The sequence below is a fragment of the Chrysemys picta genome, chromosome 13, assembly GCF_011386835.1.
Source record: "Chrysemys picta bellii isolate R12L10 chromosome 13, ASM1138683v2, whole genome shotgun sequence".
NCBI lineage: Eukaryota > Metazoa > Chordata > Testudines > Emydidae > Chrysemys > Chrysemys picta.
In genome coordinates, this window is record NC_088803.1 from 36,360,740 (window position 1) to 36,369,700 (window position 8,961).

Here is an 8,961-nt window from a genome sequence, read left to right on the forward strand (position 1 = left end):
AAGGATGGAGATGGATGGCAGGAGAGAGATCACTTGATCATTGCCTGTTAGGTTCACTCCCTCTGGGGCACCTGGCATTGGCCACTGTCGGTAGACAGGATACTGGGCTAGATGGACCTTTGGTCTGACCCGGTACAGCCTTTCTTATCTTATGTTATGTTATGATGCCGAGAACAGAGATAATTTGTACATACTGAACTATCTGGGGTAAGTTTCCATACTTGCTTCCAAAATTCTTGGTTTATGGAGTGGGGAAAGCCTACCACTTGTTTGAACAGCCACGCTGGTTGTGAAATACCATTTTCTGTCACCTCAGTTACTTGATTCAGTATTTCTGCTGTACATAATGTACCGTCCACTCACAGAAGTGAGAGATCCGTAGGTCCACATGGTATAGAGGCAAATCAGGGTCTAAAAGCATCCGTTGTAACAAGGGACAGCAAAACACCTGGTTCTGTGTCATGGAAAGATTGTCACATCCCTCCCCAGACAGAAGTTTAAAGTCCTGAGAGACTCAAAAGTGATCACAACTGTCCAGCTAAACACTCTGCCAAGCTTATGGTGAGCGGGGGCATGCTACATTGCTTGAGGCACTAGAAATCAAAGGCCGTGTCCCAGGGAAAGTCCAGTACCCCAGAACTTCAGGCATAAGCTCCCATTAAGCAAAGAAAATACTGTGCAAATTATGCTTATGTAGCACCTTTTATGCAAACATCCCAGCACACTTAACAATCAAAATCAAACAGAATCAATCACTGAGATGTAAGCAGCGTGAACCAAGGAAAACAAAGAGCAAGAAGGACTTGGCCAAGCTCCTGCAAGAATGAATTCCCAGTTTAAGTAGCTCAGCCACTAAAAGCACATGATGTTCAAATGATTATCATTTTAAAAACACAGGGGGGTATGAAGAGAAAAGCAACCGGGGGAAGGAGCTGGCAGATAATGAGTGATAAGCAGATCCATCTGGGTTGCAGGTGTCCTTCTGGGAAAGATCAGCAAACCGGGGAGAGAAATAATAGAACATTTCACAGGTGACTTGAACAGAAGTCTAAACAAGGATGGGATATATGTAGACTGGGCAAAACTACTTTTTAAACTAATTGGTGAATAATATTGATATTTTAAGCTGTTTTAAATTTTTATTCATTTAAATTTTCAGTTGTGCAAAATTATGGGTTTTAAGCATTTTCTATTAAATTTTCACAATTGTGGGATATTATGGGAGAATCAGACAATTATTTAATGACAGTAGATGTTGAGATTCAAAAATTTAAAGATCTGTAACCATTAAAACACAAGTTGTCAATATCACATGTCAAAATATACAAAGTAAATATCCCTAAATCAGAGTTCTCAAGCAGCATTTTTCTTACTTTGCCTTTGAAAATTTTGATTACAGATGGAAATATTTTTTCATCCATTTCTGTATGTATGGTGAAACTGACATTTACCAACCTTTAGTGATTAAAAATCTAATCCTTCCAACCCTCTGTACATGGTGTGAAAACTATGGATAGACCAATGTGTTTGGAGACCATAAGAATCAGCCTGTACCTTTCCCCAAAACTCAAATCAAACAAGAACCAACACTGGTTCTAATAGTAGATGAAGGTTTGTATGATGGGGACCCTATTTTATCTGAACCAGATTGCCAATCCTGACTTCATATGTTTTCTGAGTTCTAGTTCAGAGTCAAAGAAGCAAATGCCAGAGAGGCACAAAAGGCAAAGAGGCATTGGGAAACTTTCTGCATAACCATGGCCACTTAGAGTATACCTGCACCATATGCACATATAGGAGCAGCAGCAGAGATACTGAAGCTTACTGAGAATCCAATAGAACCCCAAAGTGATTAACAGGCCAAATACAGTGTAACAAGCACATTCTTTGATACATTAACTTTCCTCATTACAATACAATGCATTTTATTATTTATAAGCGGTGTGGGCCGAAGGATGTGCTGGCCACCCTTCCCGCAGCCCCCATTGGCTTGGAGCAGTGAACCGCAGCCAGTGGGAGCCATGATCGGCCTAACCTGCGGACGTGGCAGGTAAACAAACCAGCCTGGCCAGCCGGGGGCTTTCCCTGAACAAGCGGTGGACCGGCTTTGAGAACCACTGCTTTACAGGGACTCAGTGATTGGTTCTTCTAAAGGAGTATTGGCATCAGTTGGTGGCCCCTGGCAGCAGACACAGGTGGGATGTGGAATACCCCCTCTATAAAAGGACTCTAAATAAGGAGGGGGAATTGTTCCAAATCTGCACAACACCTGGAAAGCATCAGATTTTTCTCACTGAACATTCTAGAACTCATGACCTCAGAGATGATTCTCGTGTTTCAATTTGGAGTGAAGATAAGAGATCTCAAGCCCATGACATCAGCTCTACTCATCAAAAACTGATGCCAAGCTTATGAAATTCTACTGCAGATGCCACAGTATGTTTCATTAGCAGCCAATCAAGCAACCAGTGAACTTCAGCTTGCAGTGCACCTCTTTGAAAAACAATCTGAAGGTGCCAATTTTCCAATGTGGTGGGGGGTGCTCAACCTCTGGCTCTGCCCCAGGCCCCACCCCCACTCCACCCCTTTGCCCAAGGCCACACCCCCACCCGCTTCTTTCTGCCCTGTTCCACCCCTCCCCCGATGCATTCTCGCTCCTCACCTCTTTCTCCCCGCCCCCCCCAGCCTCCTGCATGCTGTGAAACAGCTGATTGCGGCAGGCGGGAGGTGCAGGGTGGGAGGAGGAAGGCGCTGATCAGAGGGGCCGGCCAGCGGGCAAGAGGCACTGGGGCAGAGGGGAGGTTCTGATAGAGGGGCTGCTGGTGGGTGCTCAGCACCCACCATTTTTTTCCCCATGGGTGCTCCAGCTATGGAGTCGGCACCTATGTCAGCACTACAAATCTGGGAAGCAAAGAAGGAAAAGTTTCAAAGATGGCTGCGCCCTAGCATAAGGGGTTTAAGCAGACAATACTTAACTCTGGGGAAACCCATTCCCAGCCCCTATTATCCTCAATAATTTGCATGAATGCAGCTGTATTTTTTTAATTCAGGGATATGATGTTGTGACTAGTAACACTAGACATGGTCATGGCAGTATTGTCACTAACAACATATAATAAATTGTCAAATGCCATTATCCTGGATTGTCGCCTTAGCTGAAATTCTCAGTACCAAATGAAGACTTTCTCTGCAATGTAAGCGAACTCCAACGTATCCTTCTCTTCTTTCAGACTGCACATTGTCACAGATTTGCTGATGACGACTTTGAAAAATGCTTTGAGAAACGCTTTCTCCTTCTGTCTCATACAGGGTCTGCTCTCCCCTCCCCCTCACCCCACCTTGTTTTTACTACTAAGGATATTTGTATGAAAAACAAGATCTTTGTTCCATAGCAGTACCTCTGCTCCATGCTGCTTTTTAATTTTTTAAAACATTGATTTAAAATTATTTCCACAACAGCTGTTTGACAAATTAAATCGCTCATAAATATGATAAAATCACAGGGGGCCAAATCCATCACTGATTGAACTCCATTGTTTTCAGTGTAGTTCCACAGCAAGCCATTTGGTTTTGTGTGTGCGTGTGTGTAGTCATAAGATTGACAATCTTTTGAGCTCCAAGAATTCACTGAAAATGGGTCCTGTTGGTATCCAGGAAGTGTGGTATCCACTGTGAAAGGACCTTCCCCCCCCAGCCTAAGGGGAGGATCCACAGGTCCGTGATCTGAATGGGTGAAAGGCATGCACATTATCTTAGGAGGGACACAGGTGAGTTGGAATACGTGCTAATGGTTGCATAATGTATCCCTTAGTCTCTCTCGGTTTTTGAGGTGACTAGTAACTTATTTGACATTCTAAAGGGACCTCTCTGACTGGTTAGAGAAGTGAAAGAGTCGTCTTTATCACTTTAACAGGTTAGATTGTGAAGCTGAGGTAGACAAGAGCTTTTTGATGTACAATGCACTTTATTCTTTGATGTACATCTAGGAGCCCACTATATTTCAATGGAGTGTCCCAGCATGTGATCCCCTCTGAAAGCAAACAAAAACTCTGTACAAACAGCATTATGCATGCCATCTGCCCAGGACATGAACTATTGACCCAAGGCTGACCAGAGATACTATGACCATCAGAACATGTGTGGACAGGTCTTAGCTCCTGCTAGCAGCTCCTGATATTCCCAAGTGCGGAATACTACATGGAGAGGTGAACAAGACAAGGAAATCTCAAATTTTGGAGATTACGATGGACATAGGCCTACATAAGGATCTTAGGACATCAATGTTTATTTTTATTAAAGACTTTGCCTTTTCAAACTCTGCACAAGTCTAGTATTCAGGCTCCTTGTCTCTGCAGCTGGACAGCCTTTCCTAGCCCTAGAAACATGGCATTTCACCAGAATTAATTGCCAATTCACTTCTGCATCACCACATAAAAATGAAGACACCTTGAAACAGCTAGCAAATGGGGTGTTCTGGTTCTTCCTCTTTGTCCCTGCTGTTCAGAAAAAAACTCAGCTCTGTGGTCAGACTCAGCCAGACATGTCCATCAGTGCAGGCCTAGTTGATCTGGCCTCTGAGGTTCACAAGAAGTTCCTATCTAGGTCAAGCCAAAGGAAATGTATTTGTCAGACACTATCACCTACTATATTCTGCTACCTTAATATATCTCAGGGGCTCAGCGACAGAGCTGTGTGATACAGCAGTTCCTGTTTGTGGAGAGTGTGCCAAGGTAGTCTGCTATCGAGGGTGATAGCACTGAGTTGTCAGCCCACCCTACCCCCTGGCATGGCCCTTTAAGGCTTCAGAGGGTCCAACAGATATATATGAGACCTAAGACTTCATGGAATTAATTGTACTTGAGGAAAGAATCTGGACACTGTAGCCCTCTTGCCCAACCAACTGGGAAGGAGTTGGGACCCGGGGAGCTGTCTCTGCCTTCAGAGCAGGCCGACCCTCACAGAAGGCTACCCTGCTGAACACTCCAGAGTGGAAGGCTAATTGGTAAGGGTGTTCAGCTAAAGGGAACTGGGAATTTAAATCACAATCCCAGCTCCAGGAAAAGGGCTGGGGAGGTAATCCCTGCTTAAAGGAGGGTAGGAGTGATTAACCTAAGGCAAAGGGGCCTGGGAGAGAACCCTAGCTCCAGACAGAGGGCTGACAGGGACCTTCTGCTCAGAGGAGGGTAGGATTGGCTCACCTAAGCCAAAGAGCTAGGAGTTACTTGTCATCTCCCAGCTGCTGTGAGTAAACTTGAGGGGGTAAAGCTGTAGAGCCAGAGAAGCAGTGGTGAGGAACCAGAGATCCCAAGTAAGGATATTAGAATCCAGAGATGGGGGGGGGGGGGGAAGATGTTGACAAGATAAGTAAAAGATACGAGCAGCCCAGGAAAAATGGCAGAGGGGTTGAAGGAACAGTCCTTGGCTACCTAAACAAGTAGAGGGTGGGCCTGGGCTCCCTTACCTTCCCTCTTGGTCTGGGGAATGGTAAGGGCATCAGAAAGAGAAGAGGTCAAGTATTGTGGGCCCCAGATGCAGGTTGAGGACTGAGCTCAGAAGCCCTCAGACTTTGGGATTTCCTATCTGGGACTTTTCTGTTAACCCGGAAGGGGAACAGACTGGACAGTGACCTGGCTGGAGGGCTAGGCTCTGTATAAAGATAGATGTTGTGACACCAGAATGACTATCGGAGGGCATCAGGCTGAAAAAAAGCCCTGCACCACCACACCCAGACTCAGGGAAGTGGTCTGGAGGTGAGAGGCATGATGACAGAGGGCTATAAAAACTTTGTAAAGTTTCTGGCCTATGTTAAGTTCACTACCCTTCCCTTTGAGTTCTGAATTTGAACCCAAAACCTCAAACCTCAGTCAAAACCATCAAGTTTTATCTGGTTTCTATTCAAAACCACAAAAGTTCCTGAGGTTCATTCAAAACTTGATTCAGATGTTCTTGCTTGAAACTTGACCCAGGTACACTGAAAGATTCATGAAGCTTAGTAAAAGTCATGTGAGCTTTGGGTCTGTAATAAACCCCCAGAGGAGGTGAATTTTGTGCCCAGTTTCTGATTCATTATTAAAGGCTCACATGGGTCTGCTAACTAGTGAGATAGTAACAATCTATGGAGCAATTCATTTCCCTAAATGAGGCTGGATTCAAAGGTGGAATTCCCGGGTGTGCAATACCATTCTGCTCCATTTGTTGGCATTCGTATGCACAACAGAGGATTTTTTCCAAACATCTGGACAGTGATGCATATTATTATTTGTGACTTTTTCCAGTGTAGGAATATCAAGAAAGGTTCATATTCATTTGGATGATGTTGAAAGATCTGGGAATGATTCATATTTCCTGTTTGACCCAGCCTGCTTCATCTCTGGGCCTTCATTAAATCAGATAAATTAGAAATGGAAAAGGCCTACTCGATCAATCAGACCAGCTGCCTCTCTTACCACTTTCTACAGTTCTTCCACAGCCTTGAGGTTTACACATACCTTTCAGATATTTGTGGATTCTTATCATGTCTCCCTTCATCGTTATATAGTCCATCAAGATATAATTAGCTTTTTATACTTTCTTTGTAAATCTCCAGTTTGCAACCATATCCTTCACCAGCTGAAGTGTATCTTTTTCTATTGCAGGAGTAGCTATCACAGCCATTTCTACCATATCCTATTTACCTGTCTTCATATAGCAGGGGAGAGGTTTCTGTGGCAGCTTACAGAACTGTCTCCATAGGAGTCCTTTATCTGCTTTAATAGGGTTGATGTGAGCCTCCTGATCAACACAGGACAACAATAATATGATACAAATTCCTACAGGGTAGCTGAATTCTCTGATTCTCAGACTGTGGACTCTCCCTAATTGTTTCAATGAGAGTCAGTCCTGAACTCCCCTACATCTGGTCAGCTCACATAAAAGCTGTGTGTTCCCCAGAGTAAAACAATCAATCACTTTAATATTGGATGGAAAGGTAGACAGAGATAAACACATAGATGTTTGGGTTGGGTGGGCTGTTTTTTCTTTTTCCAATTAACCTTTTGCCTATTTTAAGGCAGTTTCCAAGGAGACAGAGGAATTGTTCAACCCCTTGATAAATGGTTCTCAGCTGACACTGGAAATGCTCTCCCCAGAGTGGGGCCTCTGACAGCCACATAATATGATTGTACTCAGCAGAGCAATTCCTTAAATTTAGTGTGTGTGGGGGGGGGGTCCCAGAGATTTACTCAGCTGTAGCAGCTGACATGTTTACCAAATGAGGTTCTGCCATACAGTTCTCAGCAGGACAAACCTCTGTATGGGGTCTGTAGCTAAGCATTATAAATTACTTGGACAAAAGGGAGAAGAGGTTGTTTTTGTGTGTGTGGGGGGGGGTAACCTAGTAGCAAGCCATACGCTCCAAACCACTGTGACAGACCCAGCTTTGGTACCCAAACCTGGTCTCCTGTGCCAGGAGCCACTGGTGTCTGGCAGCACTAAAAAAAAAAAATTCTATTTAACCACTAGCATGGGGGAACATGGTGCCTTGTTGCTCTACAGTACTTTGTGCGTCCCAAAGAAGAGTAGCATTGATGGACCCTGAAAGGGACCTATCAAGCCATTCTCAGCCAAAAATACCCTCCTGAGAACTTGAGATTAATAGGCATGTACTTAGACTGTAAGATCTTTGGGACAGGAACTGTTTTTTTGCTCTGTTTGTACAGCACCTAGCACGAAGGTGTCCTCCGTCCTACAATAACAATAGGCACCTATGCTCCCTACACAATGCAGGAGAGATAGGCACCTAAAAATGGGATCCACAAAAGCCAGCATGCTAGATGGAGAGATGCCAACCTGAGGGTGTATCCTAAGCCCCACCCCTCTCACAGAGATAGGCACCTAACTACAGGCTGAAGGCAGGTGCCCTTTTCTGTTTGTGATCTACAGCCAGGAACTCCTCTCCTGGAGTGGAGCACTTTAGGTGCTTAAGCTGCTTCTTAGGAAGGTCAGGCACCTGCCTAATTTGAAACAAAATGGCTAGAAGAAGAGAAGGTGGTACTACCACCCCTGTAACTTTTAGCCCAGAGGTTAGCACACACCTGGGATGCTGGAGACCCAGATTCAATTCCCCCCTCAGCCTGATCAGGAGAAAGGATTTGAACAGACTCCCACCTCTCCTGAGAGTGCCCTACCCACTGGGCTCTGGGATGTTCTGAGTGGGTATCCATGAATCTCTCCTGTTGATGCTGTTTTTGGATAAAATAATTAGCCATTGGGCCACTGAGAGAAAGTGAGAATGATTCCATAGCATGGTGGTTAGTCAACCCAGGTGGGAGTGCAGAGGGACTAGAGCAGGGGTCAGCAACCTTTTGGAAGTGGTGTGCCAAGTCTTCATTAATTCGTGGTAATTTAAGGTTTTGCGTGCCAGTAATACATTTTACATTTACAGGGGCCGGCAGATGGTACCCCAGACTGGCAGCGGGCTGAGCAGATCGGCGGCTGGGACCCAGGCCTGCAGTGGGCTGAGCCGCTCAGCCCGCTGCTGGTCTGGGGTTCCTTCCGCCGGCCCCTGCCAGCCGGGGTCCCGTCTGCCGGCCGGGGTTCCATCCATCCAGGCCGGCAACAGGCTGAGCGGGCCAACGGCCGGGACACCAGGCTGGCAGCAGAGTGCCACAGGTTGCCGACCCCTGGACTAGAGCATCCTGAGTGAGGCAGCAGCGGAAATACCAAAAAGCAGAAATTTAGGTGGGTAAGGAACTTTTACAGCAAAAATAGGTGGCAAGTGAGTTTAGGCTCTGGCCTGGGGAGTTAGATGGCACCAGAGGGGAGCAGGGCAATGGTGGCTAAATCCTTTTGGGGATTTGGCTGAGGTGTCTAGTCACTTGAGGCCACACGGAGCTTTTCAGAGTCAGAGTGATAAACGGAAGTGACGCAGGTAAACTGATGCAACCCCCCACCCAGGATCTGGTGCTATCCTGAGGCTGTCAG

At 45.6% G+C, this 8,961-nt stretch overlaps 1 protein-coding gene across 1 annotated transcript in view; it reads right to left on the reverse strand.

Annotated features, from left to right (window-relative positions):
* The window catches only part of R3HDML (R3H domain containing like), a 46,848-nt gene extending 39,966 nt beyond the window's left edge, over window positions 1-6,882 (reverse strand). Inside the window, exon 1 of the mRNA XM_065565943.1 lies at window positions 6,675-6,882. The gene's annotated coding sequence lies outside the window, so the exon portion shown is untranslated. The remainder of the gene's footprint in view (window positions 1-6,674) is intronic.
* Window positions 6,883-8,961: the final 2,079 nt, after the last annotated feature.